Source organism: Amblyomma mixtum, unplaced genomic scaffold, assembly GCF_055824585.1.
Source record: "Amblyomma mixtum isolate Tamu unplaced genomic scaffold, ASM5582458v1 scaffold_17, whole genome shotgun sequence".
NCBI classification, from domain to species: domain Eukaryota; kingdom Metazoa; phylum Arthropoda; class Arachnida; order Ixodida; family Ixodidae; genus Amblyomma; species Amblyomma mixtum.
In genome coordinates, this window is record NW_028317706.1 from 1,220,056 (window position 1) to 1,244,136 (window position 24,081).

Consider the following 24,081-nt stretch of genomic DNA (forward strand, 5'->3'; position numbering starts at 1 on the left):
AATGAAGACCACTTCAATCGAATGCTCTGTCGCATGAATTCGTTGACCCGGTGTCACAAAATTCAGCGCATTTCTGAAAAGACCACGGCCGCGCAGAAGCCTTCTCGCCAGCGCGTGCCTTTAGAGCAGGAGAGAAAGAAAATCTGGACGGCGCCTAGTCTTGTGTGTGTTGCTGCCCTCTCAACCATCACTCTCTGAGGCGTCGTTAAGGGGGGTTACATTGGCGCATGTGGTCGATTCTTCCAGAATGTCGGAGCTGTTTCTACTCAATGCTGACAGACAGGGCGTAGCCTTGAGTGTGTTAACTGATGCTCTCTCTCTCTTCAGTCACGAGCCGGTGGCACAAGAAAGATCTCTGAGCATCTTGAAGCCAGCCTCGCCTCCTGACCAATGGGGACGCGCACCCAGCGCGAGAAGAAGGCAATCGCGCAGCTGATACTGTGTGCGTGACAGCCTTGGCGAGTATGACGAACAGACTCGGAGCTTGCCTATATAAGGACAGCCCGGCCAACGCGGTGAAATTTCGATGGAGGCGATATTCCAGAGGCCCGCGTACTGTGATTCCCCCAAATTCATATTTGCCTTCTCATTACGCGCTCGGACTAGCTCAGTATTTTACGCGACGGGTGCTGCTTTTTCACGGGAAGCGCACAGCGGGACATGGGCTGAGAGAGCCTAGTATATTTATGGGAAGAAGGGTGCCAGGATGTCTGGCAGAAAAGCCCGACCGGATAGCGAAGCAGAGAAATGGGGCAAAATGCGCAGATGGCACATTCGCAGGTTGCCGTTGCGGCGGTTGAGTATTGGCCGCCTCTCGGACTCGTTTCCCGCAAGCTTCTCAGGAAACTGAAACGGGACGCCCGCTAGGACTCGGCGGCGTCCTGCGGGGGTGTGTGCGAGTGTTCGGGGTGGGGGGGGTGGGGAGGGGGGTTGCAGCCTCTGTGAGCACAGAGAGCCGGGCTTAACACTCTTATGCCCCTTCTATCGCTGTTCAAACTCGTTCTTTGCTACTACTTTACCATTTCCACTTTCCCGTTTGTTTTTCTGGTTGTTCTTGTTCAGCCGCGGCCGATGTGAGAGCTGTCGTACTGTCTACTGTACAGTCCCTTGCCCTCATTCTCATGTTTGTTTCGAGGACGGGCATTATACGTCCTCGCTTGTTCTGTGTCCTTATATTGACGAAACCGATTCATTGTAAGACTGCGTGACAAAGGGAATACCATTCCCAAAACTGTTGACAAAATAAACCTTAAAGGGCAACTCCGACGATTTTTCAGCCATTATAAGTTAATGGCTTTCTTGTGTTCCTAAGAACCTCCTGTAATGTGTACGATACAAGGTTTTCAAAAGCAACCGTAAAATAAATTTCATACAGCAAAAAACGCAAAACTCGAAACCGCGAAACCGAAAGCTGGGAGGTGCCTTCGTGCGGTATTGAATGTGACATCTCTAGCGTGTTCGCCGCGCTGTGAAGTTCCCAAAGATATCACAACTACCCTGAGCTGCGCTGTCGACATGACTGAAAGCGCGGAGAACAGCTTTTCCGAGACCAGCGAGTCTTTAGAAGACGACTCGTTCGACGATTTTCAACTGGAGGAGCCGCGTTTGAGGTATGATCCACCGCCGCGCGAGCCAGCCGAGTGGCACCACAGGCCGCGTCACCTGTAGCATGGAGAACTCGGAGAATTAATTACTTGAGTCATTTCTCGTGCATGCATTTGTGACAGAGTCGTCAGAACAAAAGTTAATGTGTTCGTGTGGCCAGTGCCGGCCAACCCAGCCTGATGAAAGAATCTGCTGCCGGAACGTTGCCGCGGTGCACAAGGTCCTTACAGGGGCGTGCATCACCAACAGTCCTCTCTGCGACGAAGCTTTGTCTCGACGGCGAGCTTTTGGAAGTGAGTTCAAGCCAGCTACAGTTCTACAATCCAACATACCGCTTCCTCTTGACGGCCGCGCTTCGTTCAGATGGCCTCTGTGGTAGGCGGCTGTACTCGAATAACGTTGGCACAGAATATGCCTTCAAGCGCTGGATGAACGAAGCCTGAGCGAGTCCAAAGCTCTCCTTGAAGCACACGCTGTCTTCATAGCAATCTGGCGCGAAATGTTCTGAGCACAAGCGGGAATGCTTCCTCGAAGACCAGTTGACACGGCGGACAGCTCTCACCAACTTGTCGAGAAGGTTCTTATCGCTAGGAAACCTATGGTAGATCACACCCGTTGTCACAGATGAAGAATATGTGCACCCCACAGCACCACCGAAGTTGCCGTGACCCATCACTAAGGCGTACACATCACATCAGGCACGTTGAGATGGCGCGAAATTGCACAGGTGGTCGAAATAATTCCGGAAACCTCCCCTACGGCACCACTTCCTTCCTTCCTTCTTTCACTCCTCCCTTACGTCGCGGTTCGGTTACTGCGTCACTTACTTTCCTCAAACCCAATTATCAGTTTTCCTCTGCACTGCCAGCGCCAGCGCGCGCCCGACCAGCTTGACACGCCAGCACGCCAGTGACGTCACAGTACAGGGTGGCCTGTAGAAGTTGCTCGATCAATGGGTGCCGCTCGCGTCAGCTCGCGTCGAGGAGCACTTGTCTTAAAAATTGGCTTGCGACAAAACTACGCCGCTTTCAGGTGCGAAATTTAACATGAGACATCAGAATACCATAAAGAATACAGACTTAAAATTTCATTTCGATCGAAGAACATCGAAAAATCGCCGGAGTTGCCCTTTAAAAGAACAGTCGCGTTTGTTGTAATGTTGTACCTCTATATATATATATATATATATATATATGGCACAAAAAGATAAACGTACTTGGTTGCTAGAGGTAAAATGCAAAATTGAAAAACGCTTTATTTAGTAAATATTTATTGCTAGTCGACATTTCGGACAGAGCCTGTCCTTTTTCAAGACTGAGGATACAGGGTTCTTGCTTCTCTTCGTAAGGGGTTGGCATCTGTACAAGTGTCGAACCCACGAACCAAAACAACAAGTAAACGATGCGGGAGAGAACGGCTAAAAAACAATATAAAAAATAAAAATACAATAAAACTGAAAGTGAAAAAAATAACGGAACTGGAAGGGGGAGAAGAGGCGTTGTCGCCCGCTACCCACATTTGCGATCGTGGGGAGAAAAGAAAGACTGGGGAAAAAGGAGAGAGATAGAGAGGCGGGAGAGAAGAAGAGACAGCGGTTTCAGTCGCAGCGCAAGGGCAGCAGCAGCGAGTAAAGTGTATGGAGATTTGAGATGCATGCGCGTGTTGTGGACGTAGACGAGCGAACAAAATACAGCTAAACAAATGTAGAAAGGGAGGAAGACTTCAGCCACGTGTAACTCCTTCGGCACGATGAGTCAAGGCGGGCACAGTGGAATTTAACTAGACGCACATGGGGCCGTAGACGCGCACACATGTACGCACCCACAAGAACCGAAAAGCCGGAAACGTACGCGCCTTTGGGGAAGAAAAGTCGCGTGGCGCCACTATGAATGGCGGGGGTGCTTAAGCGAGGGTTCTTTTATCGCGCCGTGCTCGTCAAGATGGTCGAAGGTATTGATTCGCACGTACATATAACTAGCGACACGCAGTGTGCGGAATAAACGTCGTTATAAGTTAGCCTTTCTCTTTATTTAATTTCCGTGTGACAAGGTTTAGCAGATTGTGTAGATCGATACGAACAAAGTGGAACACTCAAGGGTAGTTAACAAATGTGTTATATAAAGAGGATTTTGCATGGCACTTTCAGGAATTATTTCAAAAAGGCTTTTCGGGGTTAGAAAAGCGCTTTATCCGGCATAGCATTATCATTGATGTAGCTCATCAGAACATAGCTAAGATGTGCTAACTAGCAGGCTGGTTAACTAGTATCGAATAATTAACTTTTTACATCTTACTATTAGGCTCTTAAATTGTTGAGAGACGCGTAACCAACTATAAGTATAATCCAAAAAGTTTTAAGAGCTTCGAAAAAGTAGTTGCTTTCAGCACTGTGGTCAAACAAATTTTCGTTATTTTTACTATTTTGACTGGACATGTTGGTTTACCTGCAAGTTTCTCGAAAGCCCATATATGTTAACGCTCTGTAGCCAAATTTTTTAGGCTAGAGCGCAGAGGGTGACAAGGTATTCTAAATTTTGAAAACTGATATGTAGGTCAATTACAGTGTGCTGCATGCCTCTTAGTAATTATGCAGACAGCAGTAACAGCTAAAAACTTAAGTACTCGATATTAGTTAACCAGCCTCCCAATTGGCATGCCTTAACTGTACTGTGACGCATTGCAACACAGTCAATGCTATGCCGAGAAAAGCGCTTAAAACTGAAAAAGGGGCAGAAAGTGCAGAAACTCAAGTGAAACATTCTGTATATATGAATTTTTCATCTCTATATTTTATCCCTGACTTTGCACATGATTTTGTTTAATGCAGCCAACCGATGATTCATTGAGCACCGGCGGTCGTTGTGCGGCCTTCCCGCAATTTTCTCGAAGTTGGAGCAGAGCATGCCTTGAGCGAGACACTTTCCGAAATGGTCGTAGAGTCACAGTAGAATTTTGAATGAAAAAAAAAACGAATGGACTGACACAATCAATAATTTTCTTTTTCAACTGAACATTTCGAGACAAAATCGGTCCCCTCTTGATAGGTGGGTAAAATGCGACCCATAGCAGCAGGGATCGGCCTTCGCTTTCATTCCGTGAACACGTGTCAAATTGCATTAGTGTACACGGAGCGGAGCTCTCCTACAGACCTGTTCAAAGTCGCCTTTGTGAGTCGGATATTACAACATGCTGATTTCCGACGCCGATTCTGGGGTTGATGCGCCCACTAAGGGTAAGAGTATTATCTTTAGAATTCATTAACAACATGTGTTGCCTGATTCTCTAACCAAGTCTACGCCTCGTATGACTGAGTGCTAGCTAATTGAGCATGACATTTTTTTTAAATTCCATCCGGGCGTTTCTCTGTGGGGACGTAGTCTTTGGGTCATGGTAGAAAGTGGCTGCTCATTGAAACTGGTTGGTGAGATGTGCAGATATGAAGCTTTCGCAAGGAAGGACAGAGATCGCCGTGCTTCATCAAGCTTGCTCTTTTTGCTCGTACTGTAAGACTCAAAATGCAGGCCAACTAGCCAAGCAGTTTGTTCTGTCACAGAAGACATTCTATTTTTGTTTTGTTTTTTAAATTACCATTCAACATTACTTGCGTCTTGATTTAGTGCCGGCATCTCGTCCAGCTAGGGGGCCGCAAGCTGCCAGAGGTTGCGGCCAGTGTTACGAACGCTATTATGGGCCTTCCCTTCCAGCTGACGTTCATCCAGGAGCCTATGCTTTCAGAAGGCTCGGCAGAGGAGCTACCGGTGATATTTTTATTTCTGATCCTTAGTGCGTGTACTAGCTATCTGTTGTGTCCCCTTATTGCTTTTGTGTGTGTGCGCCCCCGCATCCTCCGCCTAACGACCACTCGCATCCTCCGCCTAACGACCACTCGCATCCTCCGCCTAACGACCACTCGCATCCTCCTCCTAACGACCACTTGCCCTTCGTCGCACGCTGTCGCCAGATGCCCCCCCATGGTGCGCCCCCGCATCCTCCTCCTGTTCTGGGAAGCCACTCCCTCCCGTGGACGCTTCTCCGCTCCCTCCTTTCTTCGGGCGGCCAGTTCGGCTCCTGCCTCGGTCGACGCTGGTCGCACCCTCATCGGCTTTAAATAAACGAAGTCTTAAAGTACCGTGTGCGTCTTTCGCTGCATTCAACACAGCGACCGGACACGACAGTGGCGACGAGAAAGTGGATTCGGCCCGCGCTACGCAACGCTATTGACAAGCCATGGCTACGCGAGGGTTTCCCAATCAGATACCAGAATTCAACGGCTCATCGTGGTCATCGTGGGTTGGACGCCTTCAGTTCTACTTTGAAGCTAACAACATCACAGACCCAGCCTTGAAGAGGGCCAACCTGCTGACGCTGTGCGGGGAGCAGACCTACGATACTGTCTGCGCCCTTATTCAGCCAAGCACACCAGCGGCAGTGTCTTACGACGACATCGTAAAAGCGCTGCAAAAGCACTACGACCCAAGGCCATCCGAGGTCTACAGCCGGGCTCGCTTCCAACGACGAGATCAACTGGGAGGAGAAACTGTGAGCGCCTACGTAGCCGCGCTCAAGAAGCTCGCTGCCGACTGCAATTTTGGAACGCTGTCGACAACAGCTACCGGGCAGGAGGGAGACGCAGCTTCTTCTGCTAACACCACCATGCTTCCCTTGGACGTGATGTTACGCGACAGATTTGTGTGCGGACTGAGTGACGAGTCACTGCAGCAGCGCCTGTTCGCTGAGAAGGACCTCACATTCAGCAAAGCTTACGACATCGCCGTTCGAGCGGAGAGCGCCGGTCACCAGCAGAGAGGGATTCGCCGGAACACCGAGCCGGTACACCAGACAAGCAACCAGGTGCGCAAGCCTTCTGTTGTTGTAAAATCGGTCAAAAAGGCACAACGCTGCTGGCGGTGTGACGACCAACACAACCCCCAGGGATGTCGATTCCAGTCAGCCACGTGTAATTTTTGCCACAAGCGAAGGCATATCGAAAGAGCATGCATTACGAAACGGAGACTTGCCAAGATAAAGTCACCTTCCCAGCCTAATCACAGCGTCAACGCCTCAGAGAATACGCCGCTATCTGATCTCCATGGAACAACATCAGCAACACCATCTGTGTTGTACGACCTGAACACCATGAATCTCGGCACGCGACCGAAGATTTTTACAGAAGTAAGCGTACATCACCAGCTGATTAAGTTCGAGGTGGACTCCGGCGCAGCCTGTACTCTGATCAGTGAGGACACGTTCCGAACTTCATGGCCATCTGACGCACCCGCCCTGCAACAAGACGACACGCACCTGCGAACGTGGTCAGGACAGAATCTGCCACTATTGGGCTCTGCCAACGTGCAGGTTAACTACAACGGCCAGACCCATACGCTACATCTGCTTGTTGTGAAGGGCACAGGATCAAGCCTTCTAGGGAGAAACTGGTTTTCTCCACTAGGCGTGATGATATGCGGTAAACAACAAAACGCCGATGCGCTAAGCCGTCTGCCACTAGACGCAACTGTTGACGAACCATTTCCACCAGGAGACGTTCTGATGTTTGAAGCACTGCCAGAACCTCCGCTTACAGCAGGCACAGTTGCAGCATCTACGCAGAAGTGCGCAGCTCTCCGGCTAGTTTACACAGCTGTTCAACAAGGCAACGTGCATAAACTCAAAGGGGACAACTTCGACGCTTACCGCAGGCGAGCTACAGAGTTGAGCACCCATCGCGGCTGCATCATATTTGGGTCCCGAGTTGTGATGCCGAGAGAACTACGCGCACAAGCTATGTCTCTCATCCACGCCGGACATCGGGGCATCGTTGCAATGAAAAAGTGTGCCAGAAGCTACATGTGGTGGCCTGGCATTGACAACGACATCGAAACAGTGGTGCGAGAATGCAAGCCTTGCCAGAGCAGCCGGAGCGCCCCGCCGAAAGCTCCTGTCCCAGAATGGGAAAAGCCAGACACACCATGGCACACACTGCACATTGATTTTGCAGGACCAATTGAGGGCTGCACTTTCCTTGTGGTCGTAGATGCCTACACAAAGTGGCTTGAGATAAGGCAAATGGGACAGACGACTTCGGCAGCAGTCATTGACAACCTCCGATCACTATTTGCAACGTTCGGCCTGCCGCGCAAGGTAGTGTCGGACAACGGAACACCGTTTGTGTCTGCGGAGATCCTCAAGTTTTATCGCGACAACGGGATCTCATCAGTTACATCGGCCCCCTACCACCCAGCGACAAACGGACAAGCCGAGCGCTACGTAGCCGAGCTAAAACGCGCCCTTGAAAGAGATCAGACAGGCTCGCTGCAGCGCCGCCTTGCGCGCTTTCTCTTCAAGCAGCACACGACGGTTCAGAGCACAACAGGCGAGACCCCCTCGAAAATGATGTTCGAGCGTGAAATGCGAACCCAGCTCACAGCCATCCTCGCCGAGCCAAAGGCAGAGACGTTCCGGGAAGAAAAAGCAATTCCGCGCTGCGGCACGCTTAATGAGGGGCAGCGCGTCCTCGCCCGACAGTTTCTGAAAAAGCCACGCTGGGAGGAAGCTACAATTGTCAGACGCATAGGCCTGCGCTCTTGGCTCGTCAACATACATGGCACAGTAGCACGCCGATATCTCAACCAGCTGCGTAGATTTACGACGCCGTCTGATAGCTGTCCGCCAGCGGAGAGAACACGTGCACCATCTTCCCACATAGCCTGGCACCTCTTCCCGGAAGAAGAGACTTCGCCCAGGACAGACCTAGGAGACACAGCGAACAACAGCCAGCCTACAAGTGTTTTTCCCCCGAGCGCACAAAGCCAGCGCGCCTCCACGCGTGAGCGCCGACCCCCTGCACGATACCAGGCAACTTTCTAAGGGGGAAGGAAGTGTTGTGTCCCCTTATTGCTTTTGTGTGTGTGCGCCCCCGCATCCTCCGCCTAACGACCACTCGCATCCTCCGCCTAACGACCACTCGCATCCTCCGCCTAACGACCACTCGCATCCTCCTCCTAACGACCACTTGCCCTTCGTCGCACGCTGTCGCCAGATGCCCCCCCATGGTGCGCCCCCGCATCCTCCTCCTGTTCTGGGAAGCCACTCCCTCCCGTGGACGCTTCTCCGCTCCCTCCTTTCTTTGGGCGGCCAGTTCGGCTCCTGCCTCGGTCGACGCTGGTCGCACCCTCATCGGCTTTAAATAAACGAAGTCTTAAAGTACCGTGTGCGTCTTTCGCTGCATTCAACACAGCGACCGGACACGACACTATCCTAGCTGCTATTGTACAAACTGCATTCTGCTACATTACGTCTCCTTTTGCTGTTTGTATGTGCAGACACCTTCACAGGAAATGAGAAGACAGCAGTGCAAATTTTTCAGGCATGCATCGGCAGGCAATGCTTGTGACCGGGGGGGGGGAAGAAAAAGCCGGCAAAGGCGCACGGCTGAGGTGCTGGGTGGGACAGCACACGGCCTGCCCTCCATGCAGCAGCCGCTGCCTCGAACCAAGGCCCTCCCTCCAGCAGCGGACTATTCGGCGAAGCGGTCGAGCCCTGATGAGACCCGACAGGACTAATTAATCGCCTCTGCGCAGCCTCCACACGCCCGCCTAGACCTGCGGCTCTTTTTTATATTTTCAATAAATGTTCTAACAATGCATTTCCTTGTTTACTCCTTTTCAGTGCATGTGACTGTACAATGTTGCATTTACAAACTCGTTACATGGAAAATGGTTGCCAAAATTAAGCATTTTTCACAGATGGATTTGGCAGCACAGTGCACTCAATGCATAATGAACACAGAATGTTGGGGAACGAGTAATACAACTGCTGAGTGTGCTGGACTGCTAAGTTCACCGCATGCATCCAGTGTGCCCGGATGCATGCGGTGAACAACCAGCGGGTAAGCTTTGTTGCGAAGTATTCGCTCTCCAGTGAGAGTGGCTGGACGCCGGTGGCGAATCACCAGTGGATTAGCTTGGACGGACAATACTGGGAAGGTAGTGAATGTGGCTGGATAAATATAATAAACAACCAGTGAATAAGCTTTGGCGGGAAATATGGGATAACCGGCGAGGTGGGGAGGCTGCCTGTGACGGATGAGAAAATTAGGAATCCTAGATGACCTAATACTGAAGAGCCAAGGAATGCCAATGAAGCCAATCAATAAGCTTGAATGCCATCACTGCTTGCTGAATTGAAAGCCTATCGAGTGCGTTGTCACGAATACTGGATTAAGTAGCGCCTCAGTCAGTCTCCGTTATAGGATGTTATTGGAGCCAATTTTCTATGGTATTCGACAAGTTCCGGCCATTATTGGCGTGCTGCTTGGGTTACGTAAATTACTTCCCGTCGAGCCATCAGGGTGTCATTTAACGAATCTGCGTCTCGCTGTCGCTGTAGGGATTTGTACGATCATATTGGCCCCTCTTTCTCAGAAAAGGGAATGAGGGAACGTGTCATGTTAGGACAGTGAAGTAAGGAGGAGCAATTGCAGATACACAACCAACTAGCCAGTCATTACGGATGGAGAGAATGCTCATAACATTAACTCATATTATTTCTTAACACGGATCAGTACTCAGGATACCTCTACGATTTTCTTAACACGGTCAGGCTTCAGAATGCCACTACCTTTAGACGCCATTGTCGAATCCGCGGCTCAGAAGCCACGGTTCTAAACAGAAACGCTCTGGGAAAAGCGGCCGGGAGAAAACTAAACCTATTCAGCCGAATGTCTTGCAAGCCAAACAGCCATCGAGGGAGCCAAAGGCTACTACAGCAGCAAACGACCACCAGAGGGAAACCCGCCCCAAGTGTGAGGTTGCCATTTTAAAGGCAAGAGCGTCGGGCGTCGCCTCACCTCCCCAGTCCCCCTTCTGTTGGCCATTTATCTGCTGATACTTCGTCACCCCACGAGATGGCGGGCGAAAGTGGTTCGCGTACGCGCGCGTTAAAGATAGGGTGCCATAGGTAAGACGAGAATTTGTTTGTCAGAGGCATGCCGATTGTATTTTCAGCGCTTTCCTCTTTTAATTTAATTTTAGGTTAATTTAGCCAATTAATAGCTTAATTGGTGTGCCTGGTATATGCAACGAACTGCCGCCACCGCAGTTAGGCCATTTTTAAACTTTTTCAGCAACCAGCACAGCAACAACTTGCTTTATAACACTGCACAAAGCAACCCACAAGACTCCCTTAAGAAATATTTTACAGATGTTATTACTTCCCTTCTAAGAGAGAAATTATTGGCCTTCATATGCCCTTCACGCAGGATGCCTATGGAGCTTCATCGGTTCACTGATGCTGCACTGTCGTGCAGTCTTACTCTATCCTTTGCCGGATGGCCGCAAATCTTGTAAAGAAAAGCTAACTTCGAAATAAGCAATAAAAAATGCTCTTTAAAATGATCTTTTGAAGTCCTAAACATGGGGTGTTCCGGATTTTATTCGCAAATGTTTTTTTTACGCTCCCTTTGAGAAAGGGAGATGAACGAGGATTCCTAACTGGATGCTTTTTTTGAAGCGAGAAGCTTCACTACGAGGGTCGGAGCAGAGCTTCGCGTGAACCGGTGCACAGATCTGCCAGTTCTGCGCATGTGCGAAACCGAGTGACGTCACACGCGGCGCAGCTGGCCGCAGCCGTCGCCTCACCTTTCGCCGCAGCCGCGCCGCCGCTGCAGCTGCGCGCTACTCCTCCTCGCCACCGTTTGACCTTTCGATGCAGCCGCGCGCTGCTTAAAAAGAAACTGTGTCGAGGCTGGGAATCGAAACAGGGCCTTTGGCATTTGAAGCGGAGCCGCCACCACTCCACCACGAAGGTTCAGGGCTTGAGCATGAGTAAAGGCGCATCTAGTGAATGCACAGCTCTCATAAACGAAATTAAAGGAATAAAACAATTAAAAAATGAAAATAAAAACAATAAAAATAAAGGAGAAGAAAAATAAACTAATAAAAATGTAAAGAAAAAACAACAAAAATCAGGAAATGAACAGAAACAAAAATGAAATGAAAGAATAAAAATGAAAAAAAAACAAAAACAAAGAATAAGAAAAACAAAAAATAAAATTAAAATGAGAAAATAAAATAACGAAAAACAAACAAACAGTGCACCAGGAAACGCTTTCGCCTTGCAGCACTTTAGAGAGGTAAAGTGCCCCCTGAGTTTTAACCGCGCCGATTCCTGTCTCCTCCACCTCCGTACCGGCAGTGTGTGGACGGCCGAACGGCTCCACCGTTATCGTGGTGCTCCCAGTGCACTGTGCGCGAACTGCGACAGTCATGGCGTCAAACCAAGCGTAACTGAAGCCTTTCACTTGTGTATCCAGGCCTAACCAGAGCTAAGCCACAGCCTAATTTTTTTTCATTTCTATTTCTTCTTTCACACTAGCTGGACTTTACTGGTTCTCTCCTAGGAACCCTCGCCTAAGAAATAAAACCTCACGCCAATTTGCCGCGGAGGTTACGATGGTTCACTCGGTACAAATGTGCACCGCTTTCGAGATTCTTCTTAGCACTCGTAACAAATATTTAGCCACAAATTTACTTCCTTTAATGGAAGTGTTAGAGTTGAGCCTTCCTTAGGCAGTCTGAAACACCACCTGACTAATCAGCAAAAATGGGTTCGCACAAACATGCACTGCCTAATAGGAGCAACTCACGGCGTTGTTGGAAATATGCCTCCCTCCGCCAACTGACCAAGCAGCACCGCGTGCAGCTCACATGAGTTTTTTTTTTTCACTTCTCCCAAACGTACACCCCTAAAGGAAGCCGACCGCCAGGCCGGGGGACGCTTGTACCCTTTTGACCGGTGGGTGCCCGGCGGTGGGTTGGTTTCGATTCTTTAACACTGTCATGGCTACGTAACTTTCTTTCATTTCGCCAGCAGTTCACTACAGTTAACAATTTCTCCTCCCCACTCAGTGATGTAGAGTCTAGCGTACCCCAAGGCAGTGTTCTTGGCCCCTTATTGTTTCTAATATACATTAACGACTTGCCAACAGACATATCTTCTTCTATACGACTCTTTGCTGACGACTGCATCATTTACCGGCCCATTAATTCTATGCATGATCACCTTGCCCTCCAAACTGACCTGAACTTAATTTCAAATTGGTGTAGTAAATGGCAAATGATGCTCAACTCATCGAAATGCAAGGTCATCTCTTTCACCCGCAAGCGTACTAATTCTAATTTCTCGTACTCCATTGAAGGTACCGCAGTGTCTCGGGCATCATCTTATAAGTATCTAGGTATTCACCTCACGGATAATCTTTCATGGGCCACACACATTCAATCCATCTGTGCCAAAGCTTCAAGATCACTCGGGTACCTGCGCCGGAACTTGCGAAACGCCCCTAATAACGTGAGAAAAGTCGCTTACTTAACAATCGTGCGTCCTCAACTAGAATTTGTCTCACCTATGTGGTCCCCTTATCAAAATTACCTGATCAACATGCTTGAATCCGTACAAAATAGAGCCGCTCGTTTCATCACACAAAAGTACCACCCCCAGTCCAGTATCACTAAGATTAAACTTGATATCTCCCTCGAACCATTACATATTCGTCGCTCCATCGCTCTTTTATGCTTACTTCATAAATATCGTCACAGCACCAGGCCATCTCCCTTGCCCCTCGAAGAGCCTTCACGCATTTCACGCCGCCTACATAATCAGTATAGCATTAAACGCATTTACGGAAGAACTTTAGCATTCAATTCATCTGCACTTCCACGTGCCATTATTCTTTGGAATGATCTTCCCAACTGTATCGCATCTATCGGCAACTACCAATCATTTCAAGACCAACTGCACAAACATTTTCTTTAACGACATAGTGTCTTGTTTCAGGTTGTTCTGTGTCCTTGGTTCCCTTTTCTTCTCGTTGGTATTTTACAAAGTTTTGGTTTCTTGTGCAATTTCAACCATTTGTATGTTTTTTTATGGCTACTGCTTTTTCTTTTGATGTGTATTGGGCACATGCGATGCATTCTTGCTACTAATTTAATTTTTGTTGCTCGCGGTGATGTATGTCTTTTAGTACGTTTTGCCCTGTATATTTATAATTGTGTTTAATTTTTGCATTGTATCACGCGTTGTTTTTAATTTATTCTTACTACTTGCTTAATCCATTGTTTTTGCCCCCCTTACTCAATGCCCTTCTGGGCCCTGTAAGGTATTTTGAATAAATAAATAAATAAATACTTTGCTGGGTTTCTATGTCCGTCGTCACCGTCTCGAAGGCAAGCCTGCACAGAAATAAGTAAGTGGTGACGGCATTGGTAAGTGATAGCCAAGGCTCAGGTGCACTCTGTGTCAGCAGATTTAGTGGTACAATCGAGGGTCATAGTTATTATAGGACGGTTTTATTCTTTCCTTCCCACAAACTCTTCGCAGATCGTAGGCCAAAACATCAGCATCCTGGCCACTTTTTTCAATTGTGAGTGGACCCTGTAATAAAATACTATACTGTTATGTAATAAGTAGTTTTGTAGCAAGCAGCATTTTATAAGAGCGATAAGTTAGTCTTTTTGATAGAGCCATGAGCATATTTTATGACGTCGCTAAGTGAAGGAAGGTGTCTAATCTAAACAGGTATGCTTTTTTAAGCGAATTTCAGATCTTCAGTGGACAGTGATACCTGTGAGATTGCTTTTTGCAATATAGAACAAAGTAATTTATTTCATTTACCGAAATTTTGTAGTGGCTCTTGTCTGCTAAAAGAAACTGCGCTTCACTTTCAACTTAGGGCTTTCCGCCTGTCCTATGAAGCAGAATTTCCTGCGCGACCTCTGAATTCAAAGCGATCACGCCAAACATGGCGTCTCAAGTGGCACCGTTGTCTCGCCCCAACACCGCTCAGCAACGGTGCGGTACTTGCGATTTCCCTGCACCGACACTTTGAACACGCAAGCGATGTATAAAAAATGGCGTCCATTCGTTTTATTTCATTTCAGACAGGGACAACAGCTGTGCTCAGCCCGTACCGCCGACAGGTGCCTGGCGGTAGCATTCCTCTTCTTGGTTGCGGAGATTCTCTCGGCGTGCTGAATTTCTTGACGATTCATTCCTACTGGTAGCGTATCGAATCAAGTTTATGTCACAATGCATTTTTCTAAGCCACATGTAAAAGCGTCGAGCTCAAGGAAAAGGACTGTGAAAAAGAACCAATCGACCTGTAATGTGCAGGAAGTTTCGAATTTCGTTAAATGCTTCGTGTGCTAAGATCGTGTGCTCACAGCAGCACGTGAAATGTGTAGGAGTTCCTTGTAGTAGCCCGTCACATGGAGTTATGTTGACCGGAAGAGGGTTCCTCAAAATTCGGGCTGTCGCTGCGCATAGAGCAGGAACTATTCCTTCGCTGCACTGAAGTCCCTGAGCTCTTTGGACGAATCTGCCCGAATGTCATTAGCAGTCATGGTGGCTAAACGCCAAGCGACAATCACGAGTAGAAGTGCAAGCACTGTTCATACAATGTCTGAGCAGGTTATCATTGACGGCATTGTAGATGACGCCGTGGCCAGTGTCTGTCCATGATTTCAATAAAGAACTTGAACATGGTAATTGCAGTTGGTCGCAGGACCTTCGCGGTCTGAGTTAAGTCCCCTACTTCGCAGTAAATAATGCGTCAATTGCACTGCAACCTCGGAAGTGAAATATTAATATCGAATATTACCTTCTTGAATACACTATCCAATATGCTGGACGACCATATCATTACGTTTTGAATCATGGCATCAAACGTGCATATCACACGTGCACACCAAGGTCTGCATCAGACGAGGCCGGTGAGGCTGCTGGTCTGCTTTCTTCATGGAAGTTTAACGTTCCAAAGCGACTCAGGTTATGAGGGACACCGTGGTGAAGGGCTCCTGTTAATTTTCACCACCGGGGGTTCTATAACGAGAACTGACGTCGCACCATGCCGCTAGTTAGCACGTCTTAGCCGTATTCTGATTCCATAATTCGCTGATAATGGTACGCCGAAACACAAGCGTTCTTTTAACTCAAAAAGAGTGTTTTTTAAGACCTGCTGACAGCATGAAGCAAAACATCATGTATATTGCCACGCGCCTAACGCGCCGCGCGGCCTCCGCGCTGAGTAGAAGACGACGACGAAGCGGCGGTGTGCTCTCGAGGCGCGCTTGTTCTGTTCGGTGCACTGGAACCTGCTGCTGTGATTAAAAGAAGGCTCCCAGTCTTGGGTTCTTCCCGACGCCTATCTCCACGGCCCCTCTGGTCGTGACACTGGTGGAGGTGCGGCCGATGCTCCCTACTCCTGAGGACGACTCGACGCGCCCGCCTCTTGTGACCACCCCTGTCCATCGTGCCAGCCGGAGGATCCGAGGCCTGTCCCCCGAGGCCCTCCCTTTTGTCGGTGAGCCCTCGACTACCCCTACACTCATGGCGACGCCAATACCCCACCTACCTCACTCTTCAGACCCCAACCCGCCGCTTGAATCGCCCCGACGACGCAACCCCAGTCGCCGACCAGTTCCCGCCGCCGCACCGACTGAGTCATCCACAACAGCCATCGACGGGCCGCGCTGAAGGAAGGGTCTCTTTGGATATCCCTGTTCTCGTCGACACAAAGGAGGTCAGCGCGTTGGTCTATACGGGCGCAGATTACTCTATCCTTAGCGGACGGCTGGCGACGGCCCTGAAAAAAGTGACGACACCCTGGGACGGCCCCGACATACGTACGGCCGGCGGACATCTTGTCGCACCACTCGGTATGTGTGCGGCCCGGGTTACGGTCCGAGGCTGCACATTCGTTGCCACTTTTCTCGTTCTGCGCGAATGTTCTCGCGATGTCATCCTTGGCATCGACTTTCTTCGCGAGCACGGCGCTATCATAGACCTCCCGAATCGCTTGGTGACATTTTCTCCCGCAATGGCCGCAGAAGAACCTGCGCACCAGGTTTCTCGGTCCGCCCTGCGAGTTGCCGACGATACCGTTACGGTGCCACCACGTGCCAGCATTCTCGCAAGAGTTACCTGTGACGAGCCACATAGGGGACTGCGGGTTGTCGAGCCTAATGTCTCCCTCGTACTCACTAAGGGAGTTGCGGTGGCACCGGGCCTTGGATCCCTTCATGACGGTTGTACAGAGGTCCTTGTCACCAACTTCTGCAATGAGCATCGACATCTGTTTCGTGGCACAGCCATCGCTTACGTCGACTATGTTCAGGAAGTGGCCGAATGCTTTGCTTTCGAGGAGGGCACACCTGGAGCTGACACCGAAGCGGTCACCAACGTAGACATCAATCCAGGCCTTGCACCCGCTGAAAAGAGGCAACTCCAGGACCTCTTGCGGGAGTTTCGTGCGTGTTTCACGTCGTCGTCTAAAGTGCGTCAAACGTCGATAGTTAAACACCGCATTATCACGCATGAAGGAGCACGACCCATCCATCAGCAGCCCTATCGTGTGTCCCCTCGTGAGCGAGATGCTATCCAAACACAGGTCGAAGAGATGCTCACAGACGGCGTCATCCAACCGTCAAGCAGTCCGTGGTCGTCTCCTGTCGTGCTCGTGAAAAAGAAAGACGGGACACTACGATTCTGTGTCGACTACAGGAAGCTGAACAGTGTGACCAAGAAAGACGTGTATCCGCTCCCGCGTATCGACGACTCCCTCGACCGACTTCGTCAAGCCAAGTACTTCTCTTCGGTCGACCTCAGAAGTGGTTATTGGCAGATAGAATTTGATGACAGGGACCGTGAGAAAACCGCCTTCATCACACCGGACGGGCTGTATGAATTTCGCGTCCTCCCATTCGGGCTCTGCTGTGCTCCTGCCACGTTCCAAAGAATGATGGACACCGTTCTAACAGGTTTGAAGTGGCAGACCTGCCTTGTTTATCTTGATGATGTCATCATTTTTTTCCGCAACGTTCACGGAACATCTACACCGCCTCAGGACTGTCCTCGAAGCCGTTCGATCTGCCAACCTCTCCCTCAAACCAGAAAAATGCCACTTTGGTTTCACCGAATTGAAGTTCCTCGGGCACGTCATTAGTGCTGACGGAATCCGAGCTGACCCAGAGAAGCTTGCTGCCGTTGCTGCCTTTCCGGTCCCCGTCCACAAAAAAGCAGTCCGACGCTTTCTGGGCCTGTGCTCCTATTATCGCCGCTTCATTAGAAACTTCGCCCAGCTCGCCAGCCCTCTGACGCTCCTTACCCGTGATGACACGTCATTTTACTGGGGCAACGAACAGCAGGCTGCCTTCGACGAGTTACGACGCCGACTCCAATCACCGCCCATCTTGGCACATTTCGACGAAGATGCCGACACAGAGGTGCACACGGATGCGAGCAACGTCGGCCTTGGCGCCGTTCTAGTTCAGCGGCAAAGCGGTGTCGACAAAGTAATTGCCTACACTCTAAGAACTGCTACTCCTGCACTAAGAGTAAAAGAGCCTCGCTACTCCTGCAGGTCTCAATCTACTCTCTCTACAAACGAGAAAGAGTGAAAGGTCCTGTTCACTCCTCTTGACAAAAGAGTAAAATGGCATTTCCACTCCTGCATACCCCAAGGGAGTTCAGTGCTTGTTTTACTCCTCCGCCAAACGAATTAACAAACAAATGATAACGTTCATGCGGCTCCACAGGCTGCACAATAGATATCATTGCTCATCGTAGCAAGCAACTCGTATTATTTTCTTATGCCGCAAAGAATAATCTACAGCGAGGACGCGTTGTTCATTTTGCTAAGAGCGCTCGCCATGCATTCCTTCAAACTTGCGTTTAACTATTTTCGCGGAAGCACTTACTATATACGTATACGTGAACTACGTATACATACGTATACGTGAACTACGTGAACTAAGGGACTCGCTACTGCAAACGGGCATTGCATGCCCATTCACACTTGCAAGTAGCAAAGGGCATGCGACCAGCAGTCGCTTGCGACCAGGCAGCAGCGCCACGACACCGTTCCTCACACCTACAAAGGTGACCTGCGGGTTGCTGCTCGTTTGATTCTCACGTGAAATGAGGTCTCGGGAATGACGTCAGTCGCGCGCTTTGGCCCAGGCTCCTACGCCCTCGCGCTCGGTCTTTTAAAGTGGTCTGGTTCCTCGTTATCAGCAGTGTGCTGCTACAACCTGAGCGAAGAGGAGAATATCGTGGCGGTTTTGATGTGCGCCACGGCCATACAATCGTAACGGCGCGCTAGCTTCTCGGGGCCGGCCTGCCAGCCTGGATGCCGGCTGCCGGCGTCAGAAAAATGCACTGGTATTGTTTTGCTCACGACCAAAGATCTGGGATAGAGTATCATTAGCCAACGTCGAGTTGTTGGTAGAAGCGATAACAGCCATACAAATTTCCTCCCATAGCCGCTTTGCTGCTGCTCTGGAGTTCGCCTGAGCTCCGCTCCTGAAGGGGTCGCGGAAACCGAGCATATATTTATTTCCCTATGACGCGGGGTTCAGAGTAAAGCGGTGCTGAGGGTAGCACCTAAGTGCTGGCCAGTTTCGAAGCGCATTCAGCTACAGCATCTATGTGAAATCGGCTAGGTTTAGCGACGACAAGGGCAGCCAGCGAGCAGAGCACAGTTCGTCGCCCGGCGCGACCGCGGGCGGCGTCGTTGCCGAAAGCTCGGCTCGCTCAATGATTCGCTCCGTAGCTTGCGAATCGCGCACGCAAGGCTGGAAAATCGAGCAGCGACTGGCCTGCGATTGAGCGAGCCTTTATGCCCACGTTTGCAGCACAGGTGAACAAATTTAGCACACATGTATGCATGGAATATCGGCTGCGTTGCAGCGATTCTTAAGCTCGTCCTCGACGCCATCATCACCGTTCGGGTGGACCCGAGCATATCTTTATTTCACTACGAGACATAGTTCACAATAAAACGTACTTACAATGCAAAGAGTAGCACCTCAGCGCTAGCCAGTTTCGAAGAGCTCTCAGCTCTGGCATCGAAGTGAAACCTCCTAGGCTTAGCTACGAATACGGCAGCCAGGGAGCAGGCCGAAGCTCGTCGCGCGGCGCGCTCGCGAGCAGCGTCATTGCTGAAAGCTCGGCTCGCTCACAGATTGGCTCAGAAACTTGCGAATTGTACTCGCAAGGCTGGCAAATCGAGCAACTAGCGGCTGGCCTGCGACTGACCGCACGTTCGCAGTACAGGTAAACAACAATTAGCGCACGAATGCTTGGGATACCGGCTGCGTTGCGGCCACGTTAAGGCGATTCTTAAGCTCGTCCTCGACGCCGTCGTCACCGTACGTGACACACAGGCTGAGAACTTGAATTCGAGTACGTGCTAAAGTAAGCTGCTCGTATTTCTCGGAACAATCTGAACTCGAAAAGACAGTTGCTTCTGTCGGCTTCCATGCATGTGGGCTCTTGCTAGTGAAAGTACACTCGAACAGGATGCGGCGAGTTCGGGACGCTGTTGCATATAAGCTAAAGTGTGAAGCAAGTATCGTCGTAGTTCTGTAACGCAGTTGATATCACAGTAATCCGCTTGTACGGGTCACATTTAAGCTCTGTTTCATGTAGATCTCCGTCGAGCATGCCAGTGTCGCGTAGAGTAATGCATCGCAGCTGCTCTTTGTCCTACCGCTCGCGTCGAACATATCCTTGATATGACCAGTTTGTGATACGGTGCGTTTCTTTGCCTTTTTTGTCGCATTTAAGGGATTTTCGCTGCCGTCAATCGAAATTGCATTCCGTCAACAGCGTCGTCTGCGCCGTCGTCTGCTAGGACACCCGGGGATGGGATCACAGGATCGCAGCTTCTACAAAACGACATGTCAGCAAAAGTATCTAAAAGCGCTTTGGTATTCGCATTTAATAAAGAAATAAAATGAAAAAATATAATTTGTTTTTGTTGCGAACACAATTCAAATATTAGTAATAAAAAAAGCGCATTTGTAGGTTTTTTCAACGAAGCAAAACTGCAGCCGTCGTCGCGTTTTGTGTTATTTCGGTTTTCGTAGCATTGTTTGAGTGCTCGTGCGGTGGACGTGTATGAAGAACACAAGTGTGTTTTGGAAACCAACGACGAGAATTACGCCCTGTCAACACTGGTGATTTTGAACGGGTAAAGCCGTGAAGAAAGGTAGCGCTACGACTTCTTGTCTGGAGAGGCAACGAAGAAGAATGTGCGGTTTTGCTAAGCCTTGATGAGCCGTCTGAACGGTGAGTCCCGTGTACGTTTCTTTACTTCTGATCTCTATTCGCACGCGTTATTAGTGTGCGCCTATATAGGGATGGCAGTGCAGGCAGTCTGCGTGCGGTTGCCTCAGCTATAATGCGTTAAGGCCGATTCACACGACGGTCTGTTCGCCCGCGGCCCGCGCACTACGTATTCATGCGTCACCACATTGAGAGGCGCGCTGTCGGCCGCGGCAGCGGGCGAATGGACCGTCGTGTGAATCGGACTTTACCAGAAAAGAACGGGCGTATAGGCAGCATGGCAACTGTTGCTCCATAGTCTCTATCTGCGTTTAGTACTCGGGTGCCGCGGTAAATAAAAATGCCACCAGTTATCACAACAGAGTTATGCGGTCGCTTGCTAGCGCTGCGAAAAACAACAGACAATGTTTACTACATTCCAATAGCATAGATTTGTGCTACGTAGGAGAGGATGATGAGCGTGCAGTGCCACGTTAGAGAGCGCTCTTGCTAGGCCAGCTGCGGACAGACAAGGGAACTGACAACGGTCGAGTTGCCTCGCGGCTGGTGACCGTCGGATTGATTTGTGCTACTTAGAAGATGACGATGAGCGGCAGTGCCGCGCGACAGAGCACTCGCGCTAGGCCAGCTGCCAACAGACAGTGCTCAGTGTGTGTACTCGTCGGATTAGTGCTTACGCCTTAATATTTGTCATACAATTTTTTCTGGGACAATGATCGCGTGTAAAAGGCTGGGGCATATCCCTTGCCTAGTCATTTGTAAATTTTTATCTGTGCTTCCCCATGGAACAGAATTTGACACAGTATGATGTCAAAGTTAGATCGTTCTTGCGTCTGCCCTGAGGTGTAGGTGTCGATGCTTCCTCGCCTTCAGATTTTGAGAACTGTTTGGGATGCAACTGCGCACTTATTTAGGATTTCAAGCTTCTTGCTATATCCCTCGTTTATGCGGCCCGCTTTCAAGTCGTTCGCTATATCGGTGATGGTTTGTTATTGATTTTCACTTTCTCTTATTTATTCTTGGTTGACTGCCACCAGCTGTGCTGCCGGCGATTCTCCGCGCTCGGAACTATGCCCAGGCACGAGACCCTACCCACAGACCTCCCTGCACCACACTCACCAGTTTTCTTCGGTATTTTTTTCCCTTGCTCTTACTTGCATTGCCACTAGGCAGTTTTTATTTCTGTGCAGATTTGTTAAATGCAATACCAATTTTCGTTTCATGCTGTGATGTGAGATATTGTGCTTCTTGCTAATGAATGCATGCCTTTTCCATCCTCTCGTCATTTGTGCAAAGCAGACGGGTCTACTGGTCGCTACGTTCAATTTAAAAATACCTTTGGTGCTGCTGCAAAGCACCCTAGTAGTAATAATTAAATCCTGTGCATGCTATATTCGAATAGTTACGTTCTTTTTCATCATGTATAAAAATAGTGGTATTCTAGCCTGCTCATCTTTCTATGCGGTTGTGACAGTCATGTAAATCTAATGAAAAAATCTGTATCGGTGCATCACATACAATCTGTTCATTTCTTTTGTCATGGGCCATCTCATTGCTTTTTGTGTTCCTACGTTAATACCTTATTCTAATTTATGAAGCAGTAGACAATTTCTTCTCTTGTCATTCATGACATTGTTACGGCCACTGACAACAGTTGCTCTGACATATTTATTTGCAGTTGCCAGCTGCCAGTATCTACTGGGCCATTCGTGCTTCCAGCTTTTGGCTGTGCTATCTCTCCTCAGCTGTTTGTGGTAGGTATTGTTTTCCAGTGATGCATACCTTACCTGCCTATTTAGAAAAATTTCGTAGACATAGGCTCACAGCCGGGTTTAGAAATGCATGCAGAGCTCTACGTGCACTTAGCAGCAGTACCTCCCTGTATAATCACATGAATCTGATCCTGAATTACATGAATGTAATTGCATGATCTGTATGAAATAGTCGCTCATGAAGCTTTTGACTGCTGCTGTTAACGTATAGGAGTTTACACTGCTTCAGGTGCAGTGACTATTTCACACATGTTGCCTGTTATGCATATGTGCCCTCTGAAAGGGCGAACATATTCCTTTATCCCTTTAAAAAACATTGTGTTCTATCATGATGCTTTACCGGTATTTCTGGTGTATAGACCAAAATGTCACTCAGTATTGTAACATGAAGCGGGAACTCAGTTTGTCCAATGTTTTAGAGGTAACATGAAGCGGGAACTGAGTTTGTCCAATGTTTTAGGGGTCCTAAAACATTGGACCAACACAGTTTCCACTCGAGTTGCCGTCCAGGTTGGACAAATTGGTAGAGCGACTGCTCCAGTGAAGTGGTGGTTCTGAGTTCGAACACCGGACCAGGATGAATCTTTCTTTAACTACGAAGTTTCTGTGAAAGCTGTATAGCTTTCCTTTGTAGCCATTTGGCTGTGCTCGAGTGGATGTCAATGAGTAATTACTCCTTATTACAGATCTTTTGTCAATGCCAAACTGATTCAGTAGCAACAAATAGTAGAAGGGTAAAAGCATGCTGCTCCCAAAAATTCGTTAAGCATGTTATAAAATGTATGCTGTATTGTTTTAACTGCTGCAAAGAAATAACGGTGATGCTAGATGCCCAGCCCCTATTAGGTAAACATAGCTCGCAATTAACACAGTGGATGGAAAGGAAATATTGACTTCAACCCTCACGACGACCCTCACCCCAGTAAAACAAAAAGTGCCAGTGTTGCCATACTTGAGAGCTTTGCTCTTTAAAAGTGCAGTAGACTGCTACTCAAAGTTGACAAAAAGATGCGTCTCGTTTTCTGCATGTGCATTCCACAGTGCTGGTGCCATTTTCACTGGCCATTGACATTCAGTCGCATGATGTGCACCCCGCTCCTCGAGTTGATTTTGTTTGTCTTGTGAACCTGCCGTCAAAATCAGTGCAGGATAATGCTTCCCCAGTTGATCTGCCGTTAACCTTGTCCTTTGCCAGCTGCTGTCACCATTTCTCCACAGAGAAGGGCGGTGGGAGTCCAAGCCAGGTGGAGTTGAAATATTTGACTAGTAGTGGACAGGGATCCTGCGGTTTGTTGAGGACACAGGCAAATTGGAGACTTATGGAAGAATTTTTTTACCAGCCAAAAAAGACGCATACACAAGAAAGAACCGCACAGGACAAGGGCTCAAGGGCTGGTAAAAGCCGTAGTCCTCTGTGGTTCTCTCTTGTGTATGCGTGTTCCTTGGCAGGTAAAAAAATTCCTCCGTAAGTCTCCAATTTGCCGGTGTCCTCCACAGATTGGAGGATCCCTGCTGTTACTAGTCAAATTTCACTACTCCACCTGGATTGGACTCCCACTGCCCTTCTCAAACTTTAGAA